The 21,957-nt window shown below is 35.2% G+C and overlaps 1 protein-coding gene across 1 annotated transcript in view; it reads left to right on the forward strand.

Moving 5' to 3' along the window:
• ZFHX3 (zinc finger homeobox 3) overlaps positions 1-21,957 on the forward strand; it is a 1,259,585-nt gene that overhangs the window by 512,991 nt on the left and 724,637 nt on the right.

Genomic DNA, 21,957 nt, shown 5'->3' on the forward strand with positions numbered 1-21,957 from the left:
TATGCCGCATCTGTTCTCACTATACTATTTTTTCGAAGGTTTTTCTTTTGTTTCTGGCATGTGGCTTATACACTTTCTAGAATAGGAACTTACGTAAAAGCCAAGTCCCTTTCTTTAAATTTATTCTTATTTAGATCAGTAAGAGGTTCATATCAATTTAAGGAAGTATAAAATGAAAATCCTTGATGTGTCAAGATGTGAGTGCACATCCTGAGTGTTGCTCATATACTTTTTTTTACTCCTGCATTGTGAGATTTTTACCATCACTGGAGTGAAGGCTGATGTGCAAGGCGCTCTCTGACAGGTAGCATCTGCACTTCAGTGTCTAGTGGAACAAAATCTTAGAATTAAGCAAAAAGATAGCAAGTTCAGCATAAGTAGAAAGATTTACGTTAAGTGAATAATATTAGACTTACTTTGTAAATATTTATTTTATCCATCATTGTCTGTAACTAAGTTTCTGATTAATTGACACAATCAAAGGAGTCGATTCACCCACCTGTCACATTTGGTTTTGCTGAAAAGCAGAGGAAATGGCTATTCAAAAAGATTTAAATGCAAAAGCATGAGTTTACACAGCATTTCTTGTGGATGTTTCAAGAGGATGTGGCACCTTTCACAAGCCATGTACAATGAGTCAGAAACTTGCATTTCAGTTTCTCCTTCTCTCTTATAAAAATGTATTTTGAGTATATATCTAAATACTTGAATCCACAGAAAAGTGGATTAACATGATTCCTAATTGTGGCAGTCAAAGAAGTGGAAGGGTCGGTATTTATTTGAAATAATTTAAAAGATTTTTCTCTCTCCCATTTCCTTTGAGAAGGCAGCAAAGATACTTTTCTGGTTCGGACACAGTAATTTAAATGTGTCCAGTTTTGCAGTTCTGCCTTGGAATCAATTTAGTGTGAGTTTGTTCACTTCTAAGGCAAAGTTAAATGCTGACTTTGAAAGTAGAAGTGTTCCATAGATATCCTTTGCTTTCAGAAAGCACACTTTTGACTGTGATCCTTAAAGCGTTTATTGGACTATTTTCTTTTTCTGTTTGCAAAATTTACAAAGAGCTGTTCTGTAAGCCCTCTTCATATTTTCCCCAGTTTGTCCTAAATTTTGCCTCAGGGGAATAAACAGCAACAGTGTTCATTTTCGTTTTCTGAATGTATATGCCAACACAGAGAGCTTTTATGGCAAGGGAAGAAATCAAATCATTGTCACCTAAAGTGCTAATTATGTCTGATAAATGTATAGCATACACTTAATGCAAAGGGAGCGTAGGAAATGATACACCTTCCGTAATTACCGTGACCAACCCTGCTCCATCAATCTAAATTTTTTTTCAATCCCTGTTCATTTGGTGGTTTTATTTTTATTAAATGGCTTTCTTAAGCTTCAACAGACTCACTTGCCGCTAATAAGGAAGCCTGCATTAAGTTTTTTGGAACTGCCTGCAGTGGAGAGGCCTGCTACATGATACACACCCAGATGAGAAGTGCACAGATAAACAGGACCACAGGCGAATACACTTACATTCTCCCGCTGGGGCTCAGGACTGCAAACTGGGGATGGATTTGCTATTCTTTGCCTGCTTAATGAATTTGTGTATCCAGTTAAGGAAGTATTTCGCTTTCGGGGGAGGCTGAAATCAGTCTCTTTAGCTGACAACAAATGCTTTAGCCCCCTCACCCAGGGACATGAATGGCCTGAGTAAGCCAGCTGCCCTCAGAACCTCTGATAACATTTAGGAATTACTTCTCTTCCCGTTTTTCCTCATGAAAGAAAGCCACCATTCTTCTCAGAGCCAATCTGTATGTGGCCTCTAATCGAACCTGACACCCTTATACAAATGAAATAAAAGTAGGTTTTAATTAGTCTGAAGGATGCTGATTTTCTTTGAAGCTGCTTCACAGTCCCTCTGCTTCCCAACTTCTCCAGGAGATAACTCGGCTGCTCAAAAATTCATATTTGGCTGCAGAAATGTGGTCCTGGCGGATGTGAGAATTTATGCTTGTCACAGGGGCCAATTGGCAGAATAGAATCTTCAGCTTTTAGTCTGGCTATGTCACCACCCTTCTGGGGCTTTGGCTATTAATCTCAGGCGTAGCCAGAGCTCAGCCTCTGTGGACCAGAGAATTTAGGTGGACTTTCTTATCATGGATGAAATCCAAGGAAACCTTCTATAGTTAATTTGCCTTTTTCCCTTCTTCTTGTGCCTCTTTCTCCCTAACTCCCCCTAACACTTCATCTCCTCAGCTCCTCTTAGCCTCTCTCACATTTCTCTCTTTCTAGTTATTTCTGGGTTTTTTTTTTTCCTCTTGGAATTTTTAACAGTTGGGTCAATGGTTGTAAAATCTGTATTTTTGGAGGCAGTAGAGAGGCTTAAAATTCTTGCATTACTTTTGGCTACATTTGAGAATTTTTGTGAAGAATTAGGTAATTTAAAATTCATAATTATAATGCCCAAATTGAAAGTTTTGCTTACAATTGTGCACAAAGGTTAAATGTAGAACAAAGATTTAGTTTTATACAATAGGTTTTTGTCTTAATTAATACTTTTGTACTATATTTTCAAATTTTTCAATTAGTTTTACTCTACTTAGAAATCGTTGAAGTGGGTAAACATATTTGAGCTTACTTGGTGGGGTTCTGATTCTATATAGAGGTGGGGTGGTAGGTCATGTAAAAGTTTTTTATTTTATTTTTCATATAAAGGGTTTTTAATAGAATTAGAAGGATTTTCATTTTATTATGAAAAATTCTCAAAGTTTGAGAAACTTCCCATAACTTTAGACTAGTGTTTCCTGTAATTTTTATTTTTTAGTTGAATATATTTAATTACAGTTGCTAAAGAATAAGTATAATGTTATTTGTAAGATTGCGTTATCACAGTAAAAGTTGTGTGCATGTCTCAGAGAGGTGGTATGATTATTATACCTCACTTTTTTAATTTTTAAGGTAACATCGGTTTACAACACAGTTTATAATTCAGAGGTATAGGTTCTTACCTCTTTAGGTATATGATACCACATCACACCCAACAACAATGTAGAATTATTACGCTTTAGAAAACGAAATGAGTCTACTTTTAGTTCACAAATCCAACTCCCTAAAATAATAAAGGAGAGCTATACTTTGTCTTCTTAAAATACAGTTTATTTAAAATATTAGGACTAATTTTGTTAATCAGTATATACCCAAGAGAAAAAAATGTATCCACAAAAAAAACTTGTACACAAATCTTCACCCCAGCATTAATCCTAATAACCAAAATGTAGTGATAAATTCAAATGTTGTCAGCTGATGAACGGATAAACAAAATGTGCTATATTCACACTGTGGAATATTATTCAATCATAAAAATGAATGAAGTACCACTTCATACTACAACATGGATCCTCCTTTTGAACATGCAAAGTGTAAAGAATACAGACACAAAAAATCATGTTTCCACTTATATGTAATGTTTGGAATAGAAAAATATATAGGCAGAAACCAGATTATTAATTTAACCTATTGCCAAAGGAGAGAGAAGACAGGGCTATTTGAGGTGATGATAGCCTCAAATTTCTTTTTGAGATGATGAAAATTGATTGTTGCATAACTATAAAATATACTAAAATCCACTGAACTGTACATTTTAAATGGTTGAATTATATGGTATGTAAACTCTATTGCTCAATAAAGCTGTAACCAAAAAAAATTAGGACTTAATATTTGTGGTATGTTTATGCCTTAAATGTTAATAAGCAAAAAAAAAATCTGATTACTGTTGAAAAAGAAAACTGTTATTTACTTAAAGATATTTAACACCTAGCTAATATATTATTCATATTGATATTCTATCCTAGGACTTTCATTTCTATTACAATTGAAATAATAATCAGTGAAACTCTGAAATAATTTTTTATAATTGTTGTTTTTAATATTTTTATATAAATCATGTTTGAAATTTAGGAAGAATGAGAAAAGAACAATTGGAACTTGAGTATATTGTTATTTTTAAAAATATAGTAGTAGGCTTTTGCATTTAAATTTGGATATAGTTAGAATATTTTACTTTAAATTTTGTTTTAGAATTTATGAATTAACAATTTAGATATTTCTCAAAATATTAAAAATAGATGCCTGCCACTTAATCCATTAACTCCACTCCTAGTTATCTACCTAAAGAATACAAAAACATTAATTTTTAGAGAAAAAGGCTCTCCTGTGCTCATTGCAGACCTATTTCTGATAGCCAATTTATGGAAACAACCTAAGTCCCCAAGAATAGATGAGTGGATTAGGAAGATGGGGTATATATACACAGTGGAATACTACTGAGCAATGAAAAAAACTCTTGCCATTTGCAACAACATGGATGGAATTGGAGGGTGTGCTGGTAAGTGAAATAAGTCAGAAGGAGAAAAACAAATACCAGGTAGATTCACTTATATGTGGACTATAGAGAAAGAAAGCAAAGGATCAGACAAAAGCAAACCAATAACAAACCCTAGAAATATGACTAGAACAGAGGCTACAGGGGATAGGAGGGAAGGAGGCAGCAAAATGGTGAGGGGGCACAATGGACTATGGTGGAGTAATGTGAATGTCTCATTGGTAACATGCATCTGAAGAGATGGTATCCTATGCCTCTGAATCACAGTGTTGTAAAGGAATGTTACTTCAATAAAAATAACAATAAAAATTATAAACTAGATAATGACAGCAGTGATTTTTTGGTTTTGAATTTTGAGAGGCAAAGCTAGCCTACATTCAGAAAACTGTTATAAATATGTATATATATATATATATTCGATTTGCTGGGTAAGTAAACTATCTACCACTGAGACCTCCCCCTTAATCTCAGTGGTAGATAAATAGGAGTTTTATTTACCCAGTAAACCGAATATATATACATATTTATAATAGTTTAGAGCCCCCTTTAGAATCCTCTCTAATCTCGGCTTCTCCAACCTCCCAAAGACAACCCCTATTGTGCCTTTTGATAACCATTACCTTGCATTGCTGTAAAATTTACCATGTATATATGCTTGCCTAAGAAATATAATTTAATTTTGCCTGGTTCTTAACTTTAGATAAGTGGAATAATTAGTGTATATTCTGTTACTCTTTTCTTTTGGTCACTCTTAGGTTTTCAAGGTTCATTTAAAACAAGGGTAGCCATTTATTCTATAGTGGGCCAGATAGTAAAAAAAAAAAAAAAAAATGGTTTTATGGTTCATATGGTTTCTGTACCAGCTACTTTGCTCCACTGTTGTAGTGGGATAGTAGCCATAGGCAATATACAAATGATTGAAATGGCTGTATTGCACTCTAATTTTATTTACGATAACATACCAGATTTGAGGCTGTAATTTGCCTACTCCTGGTTTGAGTGATTGCATCACTATAGTTTATTTATTTCCATCATTGCATTATAATCCAACATTACACCAAAATTCACTTATGTGTTCAATTCTTGATGGACTTCCGGGTTGTTTGTACTCAGAATATTTCAAATAATCTTATATTTGTTTTAGTGCAAATGTGCAAGAAAATTTCTAGAACTTATGAATCTAGCAAGAGAAATAATGGGTCACTGAATTTATCTTCATCTTGATTGTTTTTTTTTAAATTGCGGTATGAACACAACATAAAACACACTTTCTTAAGAGTTTAAGTGTATGAGACAGTGTTCTCTATTATAGCCACAGTATTCATTAGATAATTAGGATTTATCTTATCTATGAGTTTGCATCTTTGAGCAAAGCGTTCTGAAATTGACCAACTATACTATTCACCCACATGCGTATTGGAGCTGGGATTTGCTATTTCCAGGGGCTTTTGAGGTAAATTCTGATCATCAGAGAGGGTGTTGATTAGAACAGGACATGGAACTCAAAATGCAATTGCACTGGTCTCAATCCTGCTTGCTTTGCTCACTGGCCTGTGCAGATGGAGAATAGACAGTGAAAGGTCTTTCAAAACCAATCTTCTAAGTTTCTGAAGTCTCTAAGGACCTCCCCTGAGCCAGTAATGACATTTGCCCTTAAATAATCATCTACAAGATACTAGAACCTTTCCAAAAGGAGTTTAAATATGTTTTGAGAGAAATATTTAAATATATATATTTAAATATGTTTTGAGAGAAATACACCAGCCAATGGGAATACTTGAAAAAAGGGCACAACTAGAGCAGACACGTATTTTTATTTGTAAAGGTATTTTATTGCATTCTTGATTTTTTTTTCATTTAAAGTATTGGGCTCTTATTAAATGTGGGCACTAAATCCATCTTGATTGTTAAATGTCAAATGGTCAGTCAAAGTAGTCTTTTTTCAATTTGTTATCTCACTAAAAGTGTTAAGTGAGATAGGTTACTCAATAGGTTCCTCAACTCTTGGTAGTGCCAAGAGTTTTGGCACTAAATTTTAGCTGAGTTAGTGGTAATGGTATTACTTTGTAGTTTTCATTTCTAACACCGTGGTTATTAATGAAATTGTACATCTTTTCATATATTAGGTTTTGAAATAAACTGTTAGGTTTTGAAATAAACTGTGTATTCTTAGTTATTAAACTTTTTAAAATGTTATTATGATGATACCTTTGTATTTATTTTCCTATTGCCCATACATAAAATGTAATTTATTTATATATATTTACTGTACATATTAAGTTTAATAAGTTGTCACTAGATTATTCTGGATTTTTAACATGTAATTTTATCAACTGGGAATAATGGCCATTTCATTTCTCCTTTCTAACCCTTATGCATGTTCTTTTTTTTTTCTCACCTTATTGTGGTGAGTGTGACATCTAGTACAATGCTGAGTCAAAGTGATAATGAATATCTTCATTTCTTTCCTGATCTCAAGGGGGAAAATATTCATTATTTCAACATTAAATACGATAATTACTACAGCTTCGCAATAGACAAACTATGTCTTACTTTTTAAAAATTCCTTTCAGTTCCTTGTTTACTATATTTTAAAACTATAAATGGGCCATTAAATTGTATCAGTTTTTTTGCATCTTATTAAAATAATTATATAAATATTCTCTTTTAATCTATCAATATAAAACACATGGATTTACTAATATTAAATTAAACTTGTGTTCCTTATATAAAACCAAATTAATAAAGATATACTCTCCTGCTGTATATTGCTAAAGTTGGTTTCAAGTATACTTGGGGGGAAAAAAATGCCTTCTGCAGTTGTTGGGTGTTGGGTTCCATATAAATCAGTGGGTTGATTTTGGTCATTGAATTTAAATCTTTTGTATCTTTATTTACTTTTCTGCCATCCAATAATTGACTAGAAAAGTGTGCTTTTCCTCTTTCTAAATTCAGAATTATTCTAACTGCCCTTTAATTCTGACCATTCTGCTTTGTCATCTGATGAATTATTTCTGTACTCACTCCCTGTTGTCATGGATGGATATTCCTGGTGTTTACCAAACTCTCTGCTCCTGGCCCCAGAAATCTGAGTATTAAACATTAGGAAAGGTTCTTTATGCTCAAAGAGGTTAGGAAGAATCTAACTAGCTCTGCACTGTAGCAGAGCTATTGAGCCAAACTCTATGAGTAATTATTAAAATCCATAGATAGAATAAAAACAATTTATTAAGATTCTTTCACAATATAAAATTCATATGTATTCATTATAGAAAATCAGAATATATAAATGAGCAAAATCAAGAAAATAGGGGCTACCTGTAATCATTCCCAGTCAAAGATAATCCTGACAATCCTTGGAAATGCTTCCAAGCTCTCTGTGCATACATGCACACTCTTTATTTACATTTATATTTTGGAAAGGAATCATGCCATGCATGCTGTTCTGTAGCTAGATTTTGGCTGCATGGTATCGTGTGCCTTAATGATGATTACATGTTGAGGAGGGAATAGTATAGATTGAAACCACCGCCAGAAAGCAGCAGGAAATCAAGCCAGAAACCTTTTCTAAGATATTGCAGGCATTGCTTTGGGGGAAAAAAGTATAATATGACTTATTTTCCTAACTATTTTCTAATAGTATGCAGCAAATCATTACTTACCTATGAAACATCATTGTAAAGAGAGAACACTTGTTCTCTCTGAAGCAGAGATAGTTATGATGCCTAACATGGAAAGAATTGTCCCATGTAGTTAAGGACTATTGTGATATTTTGTTCCTGTGGACCTTTTTCTTCCAAGTATAGTGGTTATTTCAGAGCATGTAATGTTGAAAATGATCAGCATAATGTCCAAATGTAAAGATATTTGCAACCAGGGGACTTTTAAACATATTACTTAAAAGCTATAGAAAAGTAGTCTTTATTTCCATTAAACACTTGAGACTCAAATATCTTGAAGGGCAAAGTTAGCCATCATATGGGTGGAGGAGTCTTTAGAGGGCTAGAGCTGAATGGTGCAAAGGAGTTAGTATATTTCTAATCAAGAGATTATAGGTAACTTTAGAAATCTTACAATGGGAGATAAGTGAAACTAGAATTCTTATTTTATATGAGTGAGCTGCCCGTGTTTTTTCAAGTCTGCCCTTATGCACAACATTTTCCTGTACAATGTTATCTAATTTATAACAAGTCCTTTAATTTTTCAAGATTTTTTCATTATATGAAAAATTAGTACTTTATATTGTTTCTGGTTGTTTGTTGTTTTTGACACTAAAATTCAGTGGATACCCTCACACATATATCTTGGTACATTTGACCTATTGTTCCTATAGTGTAGATCACTAGCCAGGAAAATTATATCAAAGTTGACACATATTTAGCATTTTCATACATACTTGCCAGTTTAACCCTTCCACATGTAGAATCGATTTATATTCTCACCAAGAATGTCAAGCCACGCTTTAATTTCAACTTTATTGGGATATAATTGACATGTAATATTGTTAACAGTTATTTTTTAATCAGATGATTTAAAATATAAAATATCATGTTCCTTTTTTATGTCTTAATGGATTTGAGTTTTACAAACTCAAATCACTCAAACCTAGTGAGTTTGAATGTATTTTCCATGTTTGTATTTCATATATCTTTATTTTTGTAAGTGGATTTTATATCTTTTCAACATTTTTCTGTTGTGTTGCTTGTTTCTTATGGATTTATAAGTGCCCTTTGGGGTGTGCATAATATATGTTTTGTTTATTTAGGAGCATACACCAGTAGGCCTAGATTGCTTTTTCTTCCTTCTTTTTTCTTCTTCTTCATGTCTTGATTATGAACTGGAAAACCTTTCATCTTTTTCTAAAGTATGATATAGTTTCCATAACTTTAGAATTATTTATCCTTTGAAAGTTGGTTCAAACAGTGTAGCTGTTTCCCCTGATTTACCTGAAACAGTTCCTGTTTCTTATACTGTCCCTGCTTAATTATTATTAACACCACCTCTAACTCTCAGAAGGTTTCCAGTTTGGATGATAAATAATAGGGTCCCCCTAGGATAAGCTCACTTATAAAACCTGCGGAACCTGAGGCATGTTGGAGTTGCAGCTCTTTCACAACTTTTTCAGTTCCTCATCAGATTATTGTTTATTCTTACTGCTTAATTTCTGAAGCCAGTTTGGAAATTAGTTTGTTTTATGAGAAAATCGTTTTACTAGGATTTTGTAAAATTTTTTGGCATTATTTTTATTGGTAATGTTGGTTCACAACACTGTATTTGACTCAGAGGCACAGGTCCATACCCCTTGATATGTATGTTACCACACAATACCCACCACAAAGACACCCATAGGCTTCCACCATAACCTTCATTGAGCCCCTTTCTACCCTCTGATCCCACCCCCACCCCGCCCTCTCTGATATCCTCCATTCTACAGTCAGACATATGAAACAACTCTTCACTGCTAGCCTTGTCCCCATGGTAATGGAAGCACTGGAATTTCTAGGAAGGAAAACTAGGACAATTCTCAGATTGAGGTAACAGTCTTCAACAGGGAGGAAAAGGTTACTTTGCCTTAATGGAACATGAATTTAAAGCATAGTTCAATATGTTGCTGATTACAAATGAATGGCATTTTTTAAAAAAAAAATTGGTTGTGCTTTGCATCACAGTCAAAGCAGTAGGGAAAATAATTTTATGCATCAGAGTCAGGTTCCTTTGTGAAGCTGATGGTTGATTTTGGGTTTTGGTTGGAAAGTCTTTCAGCATACACTTCGTTATGACTGAGCTGCAGGAAATCATTACCCTTAAAAATACCTCCCTCCTGAAAAGGATTCATTTGTATTTGTAATCTTGAAGGACAAAGCACATTTACAGTTTTAACTAATAGCCATTCCCCAACATCTAAGTTTCTTGATGACTTCTTCTCTGGCTGATAAAGTCTTTTAGTATGTGTTACAATGCAAATGACTTAATGCTGTTTTACCTAAAATTACGTTTTTAGTTCTTTCCCAAAAGATGCTGGTGGAGCCTGCAGATATCAAAATCTCTGTGCCTAGTGCTTCTTTTATGTGACCCTAAGAGTTAAACTGCTACACTGGGGGATTTTTCTTTAAAATTAATTTAACTGAAAATCTCTTCAAATTGTATTGTTGGCTTTGGTGCAGGGCATGAAATAATTTTCCATTGTACCCCACCATTCCTCGAAGGTCAGGTTTTGAATTGGGCTGTTACTGTCTTGCCGCAGAGTTTCCAAGCTACGTTAATTTTGGGCCTGCCGTTGATGGATGGAGCAGTTTGAATTCTGACATGCAGCAGGCCGACTTGAATGACCTGCAGAGGCAGATGTCAGCCTGTTATTTCATGCCCGTTTGTCAGAAAGGAAAAACAGCGTCTGCGCAGGCCGTTCTATTCCGGGGTGCCCGTGTGCAAGCGTGCAAACGTGTGCCACACTTAATATAGGTTAGGGGGGGTAGGGTGCAAGTGGCATTTATACATTTATACAGGTGCACTTAAAGGAGCACATGGATGGTGTATGGTGTGTGTGTTACGTTTTAGATGTCATTTAATAATTGGGCATATGTAAGTATTTTGTGTGGATGCTAACAGAGGTGGCACACATCCACTACAAAATAGCTTTTTGTACAGAGGAATGCATCTATTGAGGGCCTATATACACACCTCTCTATGGACATATATTCTTGCCTTGAGATCATTGTGTGTATCAATTAAAACAGAGAAAAGGAGGGCACACGGAATCCCCAATGATAAGGAAAACTGCACTTTGGTGTTAGGAGTATGAAGCTGGGAAAAAGAAAGTTGTGGGAAGTCCCAGACCAGGTACGGAGGAGCAGGTCAGTATCCTCACAACCACTTAGAGCAGAGCCACGTTTTTTAAACAGCTGCCTAGATAAGGAACAAATTAGGCAGAAGGGTTTTCAGAAACTGCCTCAATTCAGCATTCTCCGAAAGTAGGAGTTCTACGAGGGTGAGTGCTAGTCCTCTGCATCCCGTGTGCATTTACATCCGGGGATTTGCAGAGACCGGTTTGCAGACTGGCCTTTGTTTATTAATTTAATTTTTGTAAACTAATGCATGCATGTACTTCTGCAAGGGCGAATAATACTAAAAGATTTATGAATACAAACAGTAATTCCCTAATTTACCTCTCACTTCCAACCCTATTCCCCCAAGGAAGCTACTTTCCATTCACTTATTTGCCTCTCTCTTCTGGTATTTATATATGTCTGAATAATGCTTCTATTCCTTAATTGATCCATTTTATTTCTACTTTGTGCCTTTTTATTTTAGTAGATAAGGGTTCAGTTCTAAAATGCATCACCCCATGATTCCCCTCTCCCAGCCTTCCTATATTACTACGTGGATTTATAGCCTTAGATCAAGTACATGCATTCTATAGTTACAGTAATTCTCACACAACATTTTTTTTTTACTTGCTTCATTTTCTTGCTTTTCTCAATATTTTTTCCATATGCTCCAACACCTGCCCAATTAACTCTTCCATCCAGTCATACCTAGTTTGGACTTGATGTCAAAGTCCTCCACAGGGATGGTCATTTTCTCTGAGGTCACCTCCTTTTATTCTCAATCTTTTGTTTTCACCTTGAGAGCACTCACTTTCCTCTTTCCTCTTGCATTACCTTTTCTGGTTTTATGCCACTTTGTCAGTTTATGCCCTCATTCTGTTAGGTCACTTCATCAGTAACTTCCTTAGGAAAAAATGTATTGATTAATTGTATTGTAGGTATCTTGAGAATTTGACTATCTGAAAGTATCTCTACCCTCAGCTTTGGTGTTTGGTATAGAATGTTTTTGGTATAGACTTCTAGTTTTAAAATAATTTTATTTCAGGTTGTTTAAGGCGCCATTGTTGGCTAGCTTCCAAAGCAAAGATAGATTCCATTCTGGTTCCTGAGCTAGGCATCTGGTTGGAACCTCTTAATCTAATGTCCTTTATTTCTGGAAAATTTTCCTGAAATATTTCTCTTATAATTTTTTTTAACTTCTGTTCCTTTTATTTTATCTTTTAGAGATTTTTGTTAATCCAAAGGTGGACCCTCTTGAATATATTCTCTAATTTTCTTTATTTTTCTATTGCCTTTTTATTCTACTTGTGGGGAAATTTAGTCAATGTTGTATTTCTATATTCAACTGAATTTAAAAAAAACTGATAACATGATACTTCACTTTTTTGATTGTTTGTGTCTTTATAGTGTTCTGCTTTTGTTTCATAATTACAAACCTTATCTTTCTGAAGATATGATTTATTTTTAGGTTTGCCTTTTGTCCCCTACATTGCTTGTCTTTCTTCAGTGTTCTATTTTTGAAGTTTATTTCAGGCCCTGTCAATCAGTTTTCCTTAGATGTATTATGTTCTTTGACTTCCTGGATTCAAGAGTGAGGTACTAAAATATTGATTGTCTCATTTGTCTGCTATAGGATGGACAGGAAACCAGTGTTTTTATTGGGGGACACCCACGTGATAAATGTCTTTTTGAATGCTGTTTGGTTTCTCTAGAGAAACCTCCTCTAATTTCTTGCCTGAAGGGTAGAGTTCTGACTGGAAGAAATCTGGAAGCCTGGCAAGGGATATTGACCAGGGGGCTGATGCTGTTCAGCTCACAAACATTTCCTTAATATTCTTATTTCACTCAAGGGCCCAGGATTCCTGGCTGTAGAGCCACTTCGGCTTGAATACTCCCTAAAATAAACCTTCATCTTCTGCAGAAATGAAGAAATGTCCTGGCCCAGTGGAACAGAGGAGGGTCACAGAGTTCTAAATGTTTCTTCCACAAACTTTCAACCAATCCTCCTGTTTTTTGCCTTTTTAAGATTCTGCCAGGAGAATGGCAGAATCTTCTCATCCCTCTACAGAAATTTATTTCAGCTTCATCTACTCTGCTAAGGCAGTTTTTACTCTTCCCATGTCTTGCTTTCTGCTACAGTTTTGTTGACATTTCTCATCTACTGTCATCTTCATTCCCATTTTCCTCTTCCTTGTGAGTTTATGACTTTTTTATTCTTTCATTATTATTCCTTTTTTTATTCTCATTTCTTTGGTAGGATTGGGAGAGGAAGCAGAGATAGACACATGTTCAATCTACCATGTTTAACTGGAAGTCTACGAGGCTTTGCTTTCAGACTTGATTTTAATGCCATTGGATTTGTACAGGGAAACTCCTGCTTTCAGGGGAGAGAAAAACCCTCATTTCTCATTCTTCCCTTGCCACTGACTCTAAACACAACCCAGTAACATGATATGTTTCTGTTTTAATATTAACTCTCATGAAAGGATATGATTAAAATCACTCTAAAGAGCGTGCCAACAAGGAACTCTTCAATGACAGTTGAGTCTCATGAGGCTGCTGTAAACCTGTGGTTTAGATTCTTGGTTTGGAATTTGATATTTGTGGACAAGTGGGTTTATGTTCTCCAAAACATATTAGTGTCTTTTCTTGCATAAACAACAATAAAAAAATCAAGAAGGGAAGAAATATTCCAGTACAATATATCTGAGAAAGGGAGGTAGTATTTTCAGATTCACCCTAGACTGTAGCAGCAAATACTACTGTGAACTTGATCAGGCTGTTCATAGAGGTTCTAAGATGTTTGATAGCTGATAGGTACTTGGATGTGAAGAAGGAGACTTGGGTAGAATAAAAGAAGTAAAATAATGTTGCCCCTCTACCTACTTATAAAGGATCATTGCATGGGAATTTTGGATCAGTATATTTTCATTTTCTGTATAACTTCTGTTTGGTGATCCACAAACCCACCTACTTCTGTGCCTGGAGTTTTAACAAATTGCTGATATACAACTCTCCTTTCTTTTTCTGTTTTGCTTACTTCTTTTTAATGGCTCCCAGTAAAACCTCAAGATCTCTCATCATCATTAAAGGTCATTCTCCAAGACCTATTTTCAGATCCCTTCATCCTTAGATCAGTGTTTTGGAACATAAAGAGTCCATGTTAGGAGAAATAAATCAGATTCCTACTTCATTTACTTATTCCACAAACATTTGTTGAATGCCTCTTCTGTATCTGACACTATGCTTTGTGATGGGAATGTAGAGATGAGTGAACTATTAACCTCTGCTCAGCAGGTGCTATAACAGAGGTTTATTAATTTAGTTAACAAATGTTCATTAAAGGCATATTATTCTAACATGCAAAATAGAGCCCCACGAAGGACTTACAGCCATTTGAAATTGGAAAGACCTAGGGAAGAGTACAAGTAAAAAGCCTTATCCCTTTCATCTAAATATTGAAGTCACCGTCAAAACCAACCTGTTAAATAAAGTATTTGTCATTTGCAATGCCTAATTGGTCTGATTCCATTTTTACTTCTTGACAATATCTTCTGTGCAAAGCAATCAGAACTCTACCTAAAATCAAATAATTCCAGTTTGAGAAAAGTTAAAATCAATATGTAAGGATATTTAATGAAAGTTTGATCATAATCTGTCTTTACCTCACACTCATCATTATTTCCTTAGAATAAAATTCTCTAACAGTGTGCCCATTATCTGTATCTTGAAGGATATTGCTACACTGGCCTTAGGATGCTGTGTATAAGTTTACACTTATACAATATTTGAGGGCTGTGTATATTGTATATTTTTGTTTTTATAAAGACATATGATTGGTATTTCAATTTGTTCATATTGTATCTTTAATGTACACATTTCACATCTTAGGCTACCCCATAAATCTCTTGATTGATAAAACCCCATATTTTTATCTTTCTAAATTTAATGCATTTTAAACTTTTGAAAAATAACATTATTCATGCACCAACACCCACCTTTAACACACACACACACACGCACACACACATGCATCAATCTGTCTTTGTAAAGATAAAAGTTATGATTTTAACTTCATTCCTCACCCCCACCCTTTTACTCCAGTACACTCATCTATGGCCATTTATTTTATATTGACTACTTTTCCTGTTGATTTGAAATACCACATTAAATTGTATGAATTCTTTCCTAAATGTTAGAAAGATTATTTTCTTCCTTTGATATGCCTATTTCAAACAAGGATTTTATTGTTTCACTTGGTGTAGAGATGTGTTTTTATGTCTGCTACAGCAAACTCTCCTTATTGCTTCACTTCCCCCAAACTTTCTTGATATTCTCCTGTTATTTTTTAGATAAGATTTAAAGTCATTAAATTTTACTGCCACCCCCAAAGAAACCTTGATTTTCTTTGTAATTGTGTCAGATTTATTAATTCAGATGAATTAATAGCTTTACAGCTGAATATCATTGCATGTAGTTACACACATATGATCTGTTAACGTTTTTCATGTCCCACTGTAAAATTTTGCAGTTTTTCACTGTATAGATGTGAAATTCTTATTAAAACATATTTCTAATGATCACAGATTCTAATTTCTATTTTGAATGGGATGTCACCATTGTTTTTCTGATTATTGCTGACATATAGGAAAGATACTGACTTTTTAAATTATTCGACTTTTATAATTTATCACAATTTGTCACTAAATACACTTGGCTTTCACAGTTTTTCAGTTTATTCTCTTAAATTTATCAGATAGACAACTGTTTCATGGGCAAGTGATAATTTTGCTTCCTTATTTCCAATATATATACTTACTAGTGATTTTTCTTATCTAACTGCTTTGACTGGAACTTCCAAAACAAGATTGAATATTAGTAATAATAGCAACATTAGGCAACCTTGTCTTATTTTTGTTTCTAAGGTTTCATCATTAAGTTTGATATTTACTGTTAGTTCCCAGTGGGTATCTTTTAATGTGTCAAGGATATATTCTCTTCCAGGTTATAGTAATAAGTTGAATTTTAAAGGTAATGATTTTGAGGGATCTGAAAATATCTAGTAGGAGATTTTCAAGCTAAAGAAGAGAGCTAGTGAGGACTTTTATTATCATATATGAGAAGTGAAATAATGAGAGCAGATTTGAAGTTGTGGGAACAGATAAACTCACTCATGGAAAGTGTGTAAAAATGATAAAGATCGAATAGGATGAGCAGTGAAAATAAACTACTCAGTTTCATTATTCTGAGGTGATTGTTGATGATAAGAGGAAATTACTAAGCCTATTGAGAACAGATTGAGTGCCATACATTCTAAGGGAAGTAGCCTAATTACAAGGAAATCCAGAGAAACATATCCAGAAAATGGAGAAGCCAACCTAAATAACTCTCTCAAGTAGTTTTATGGTAAAGGAGAAGGGATAGTAGCTTCAAGAGGAAGACAATGTTGGCAAAAGGAAAAGAAGTTTGAAGACAAAGGAGAAGGGGAAAATTGGGCTGAAAGGAGTTAGACTTTTAGTGGTGAATTTAACATGGTATATGCAGATGTTGTTTTATAATGAGGCACCCTGAACTGTACATAATGTAACAAACCAATGTTACTTCAATTAAAAAGAAAGCAAGAAAAAATGGAACTAGCCGGTGGAAGTGGTCGACTAATGAGTGGTCAGTAGGAGACAATTCAGATAATACTCATTTCTTAAATTTTGTTCAACTATTTATATGAATCACTTTGAAATGAAAAATTCTCTGAGGGAAAGGATTAGAGTCAATACCTCTTTAAGAGAGAAGGAAATAATAGTGGTTATACTTTATTCACTTGTGAAGCATGGTAATTTCCCCATTTCATGTACCATAAATCTTCTTATATTATTGACATCATTAAATATATGTGTGGATGAACAAATGGGTAGACAGACAGACAGAAAGATATTTGTAATCTGATTTGATTCTATGGGAGCAGAGTTTATTTCTGTGTATCATAAAAATGTCAAGAATATTGTTTTGGTCACTTGATATTTTTTCTCATCTTGCTGTGTTATTATTTTATTATTCCTCTTTGATTATATCTACATTTGAGGTAATTTGAATATTTTGCTATGAGAAATAAAACTGATAAGCATTACCAATAGTTGTTCTGGTCACTTTTCCCTCATTACTAGCCTCCAAAGAGGAAACTGGTTTTATCCCCTTCCCTGAGACTATTTTTATCATTATCCCATGTATCTCTGTATTTTTACTGCACTAGCATTTCTTAAACATTTACCAATGTAACATATGACAAAACAAGATCGTGTTACTGATTTAATCAGCATTTCTGTGGTTACTTGTGCATTTGACCTCATTTTATCTTTCTTTGGTCACTCATAGTTCCTCTCATGTGAATTGTCTGCCCCTTTAAAATTGGCCTTTGGTTTTTCCTTGTCAGTTTCTATTCCTCTCTATATTAAGGAGATCAAGCTTTAGACATACTTTTGGGGAACGTTTATTATCTTTTAATTGAAATGTAGAAATTAAAGTACAACAAAGCTTCCAAACTTTTTACGTTAACATTGGCCATTATATTTATGCTCATAAAATCCTTCTATATCCAGGGCCAACCCTGGTGGCGCAGCGGTTGAGCGCTGGGCTGCGAAGCTCTGCAGCGCCGGTTCTATCCCCGGCCACCAGGGAGGGTCCCACATGGTACAACAGATCTCTCCTGCCACTCCCGCTGCTCCCTTCAACAGTGTATTTCTCAGTCTGCCTGTTCTGTTCCCTGCTCTGGCTCTGGTGAATTCTCTCACCCTCCCGCATTTCTGACTGTACCCAGTGGTTGTATAAATAAAATAAATAATAAATAAATGTTTAAAAAAAAGAAAGAAACATGTTCATTAAAAAAAAAAATCCTTCTATATCCAGAGTCCACATGGATGTAGGGTTTTCTGCGAGTATTATTAGTATAGTTTGTAAAGCCAGATGCCTACCTCTACCTGTGTACTTAATTTTTAGGTGCTGATGGGCAAGAGTGAGTTTTTTTTATGTTTTTGTATGTTTTCCTCTTCTAACCATATGTAAACACTTTAAAGGCAAGCACCGTTTGTTGTTCTTTTCTCTGACTTCAGGCCCTGTACTGATCCTCCAGGAATGTAGTAGTTGCTCAAATGTTTGTTAAATAAGAAAATCACCATCATATTCATATTTTGCCTGCAACCACCTTGGTGAAAACATCTAATGACCTATTTTGAAATCTATCCAGGGACATTTTTCTTTCTCCCCTCTTCCTCTTACCTCTTTTGTATTTCATTACATTAAATAATTTTAAGTCAAGTTGATAACTTGCTTTATTTAAAGTCATATTTTGATTAGAGATGCAAAACATTTTTATTACAGAAAAATACATTAATAAATATAAAGAAAAATACCTGTACTATGTTTCTTTGGACCCAGAGATAACAGCTTGTTGAATTATCTCACCCCAATTCTGTGTATAGACTTGTGATTTATATATGTAGAGAAATGATCTCTAGTTAGTCAACACATGGATGAAAAAGATATGATAGATATATAGCGATTATTTTAAGTTTTAGTATTCCCTGGTTTAGGCTGGAATTTCCTTTATTTTTCCTCTAGCATTTATTTTCGATCAAACTCTGAAGTTCTGAATGCTACATCCTGAGTTCTTAAAGAAAATGTGAACTTTTAATATATCCAAAGGAGGAATGAATATTCCCAGACTCCATTTGGTATGGATGGGCTGTGTTGGTTTCAGAGAACTTTTGCTGATGAATCAGGGAGGTGGGTGAAATTTGCGCATAAAATTCATACCTGACTCAAGATCCAACTCCAAATTTCTCTTGGCCATCCCCAACAACTCTGAGTAGTGATGCGTCATTTCATCCATCTCACAGATCACCTTTCATGGGTTCTTACCACTGCTCCATGTTGAAATACATTCTCAGGGAATATATTGCTCAGGGAAGGTGCTGGTACAGATGTGCAACATCCACGCTAAGCATCTGCAACCTCTTAGGAACGAGGTCTTATCATAGAGTAAAGCCAAATAAAGGAAAACAGAAACTCTTGTCCCCTCTTTCTCCAGAAATATTTTTATTATTGTTACTGTATAGCCACCCCCTTCTCCCAAAGAAATTAAATTTTTTTAAAAAGTGTATTTTAACAGCAACAAGATCCATCCTGATTAGTAAAAAAATTGGAAGTTAAGTGTGACACTCTGTCTTTAACTTTAACTTGGGCTGTTCTGACTTATGCTTCTGTGAGTTGGAGTTCACAGAGAGACACCAGCTGAATTTTCTGTTCCTTGACTAATGTTTACTCACATCACAACTTCGTGGAAATCCAACAGTAAAGCGTCATAATGAGCTGTTGTTGTTCTGGCCTACAGAGGGGATCAGGTCCACTCCTGAGATTTAGGCTCTTTCCAGTTTGCTGCCTGTCTTCCCCTCTTCAGAAGTACAGTGTTTGGTGAAACCCACTATTGTGAAAGACACCGAGCAGCTGCTAAAATCACCAGATGATGTGAAATTGTCTTTAGTCGCGTTATGGCAAGGCGGCGTTGAGATTTGAAGCATTCCATATTTAATTTTGCTTGTTCTAAGAAAACAATATTGGTGAAATGAGATCCCCAGATAAAACGTGTTTCTTCTGAGAGTAGGCTCTTCTTCTCTATATGATCAAATTAATTTCTAACTGCCCTTTTGCACATAAAGGGGGCTCTTTTGGAAGGTGGGATTAAATCTGGAGACTTTCATTTGTCTTGATTTTCTGGCTAAGTGTAAACTGTTTCCCAAAAGGTAGAAATTAGACTAACATTTTCCAAATTGTCTACCTTTCACTCTCACTGAAGAAAAGCTCTGGAATTTTTTTTTTTCCACTGTGCTGAAATATCATGACACCTGTCTAGACCAATTAGAGAGAGAGAGTAGTGGAGTCTCTGCAATAGAAATGATGGATGTCCTGGGGATGGTTTTAGTGACTCATTAGCCAAATGCTTCAAAGATATAAAAGTTTTTGTGGTTTTTATTTTCATTTACATCAAGAGCCTGCTTAAACCTGTACCATTGTCTCCATTACCTCTCTCTTGTGTGGTTGAAAGAAACTCTCTGCTCCAACCACCCCGCATGCTTTGCATTTAGTGTGCAACCTGTCTTGCCGCTGCTGCCTTTTTCGTCATCTTTCTAACTAGTAGGATTTCCAAGCTTGAGAAGGAAAGTGGCAGGAATTCAAGCATGCCTTAAATTCATCTCTTTAATGTCCATCTCGAAAGCTCAAGTGATGGACACACTGTGTTCTTTCCCCCTCTTTTCATTTCTTTTTGACTTCATATCAATTTATGGCATTTGGATTTGCTTTTGTCTTTTATTATGCTCGTCCAGCCTCCATCTCTTCATTCCCTTTTGTGATTAGTCCGGTGGCAGGTGCATCTTTCTTGGGTGCCTTGGAAAACACTAGGCCTTTATTCATATTAAGTTCACAATATCATAAATGAAATTTCAATTTGGATGTAGAGGTTGCCCTGCTAGTAATATGAATCATAAACACCAGCAATGCAATTTTAAGGAGCTGATTTTTTCCCCCCTGTAGAAGGAAAGGAAATAAAAATCTTTGAATCCACTAGGGTCAGACCACCCTTTCCTGATTACTTACACTGAACAAAGGGCTGGGCAAGCGCAGTCCTTCTGAATAGTGTATGAAATTCCAGGCAACATACAGAGCATGTATGGAAACAGAACGTGCAGCAGGAGATGGATTACACCTCTCATGGTATTTACGTATCGCCCGCCTTGTTTGTCTACACGCACATACAGCGCAGTGAGGGTAGGGGGGCTGGCTGGCTGTTGGTACAGATTTATATTTCCCATCACTGCTGTCTATCCTTTGGGATCAACTTTGTCACGGGAACACCAGCGGGGGTTTATTACAGTGTGTGACAGCAGGTGTGGGGCAGTATGTGCTTTGTACATTCATTGTCCTCTTGGATCAGGATTATTACCGCCACACACCCCTTCTTTCCGAGACCTCACCGGGTGCACGGATGTTCATATATCTACAGACCCGACCTTGCACAGTTTTCCTTGAGTCAGTGACAAGATCCTACACATTTCAGGCCTGGCTGGGAGTGACCTGAAAAGTATCCAGTTCTGGATACTTCTGTTTTTATTCTACAAAAGTCTTTGAATTATGCCATCAGCTTTTACTCTACAATTTAGCTTATTTAAGAGACTTAACAGCCACTGGAAGACATTGACTCATCGTATAGCAAGTAATTCAAAGGCTTGCCAATTTAATTCAGAACAATTAAAATAGCCACAAATGCTCTCGAAAGCTATAAATTTAGTCAAATAACATGTAATTTATTGAGTGTCTACTAGGGTCAAAGCAGGCCTAATACATAGTAATGTGAAGAGCCCATGAGGGTTTCTAGAATTGAGAAAATCCAGCAGCTCAGGGTTCCAATGCCACAACTCCCCTCTCACTCCATTCTGTGAATCCCTTGCTCTCCTGGTGAAGAACTCTTGTTTAGGGTCAAATATAAACTCCTTTGGGACAGATTCATTTGCAGCAGAGTATTTTTCCAAGCTTGAAAAATAGAGATGCTTTATAAATGGGTGGGGTTTTTTTCTCTAAATAAATAGATCTGCATATTCAAAGCAGAAATCATCTAAATTTCCATAGCTGCTTGAAAAAATTTAAACAACATTATCCATAATTTAAATAGTTATCCAGAGGAAAATTGGAGTGATTGTAATTTTAAGAAGA

This window comes from Talpa occidentalis, unplaced genomic scaffold (genome assembly GCF_014898055.3).
Source record: "Talpa occidentalis isolate TD23 unplaced genomic scaffold, MPIMG_talOcc4v2.1 talOcc4.17, whole genome shotgun sequence".
Taxonomy (NCBI): domain Eukaryota; kingdom Metazoa; phylum Chordata; class Mammalia; order Eulipotyphla; family Talpidae; genus Talpa; species Talpa occidentalis.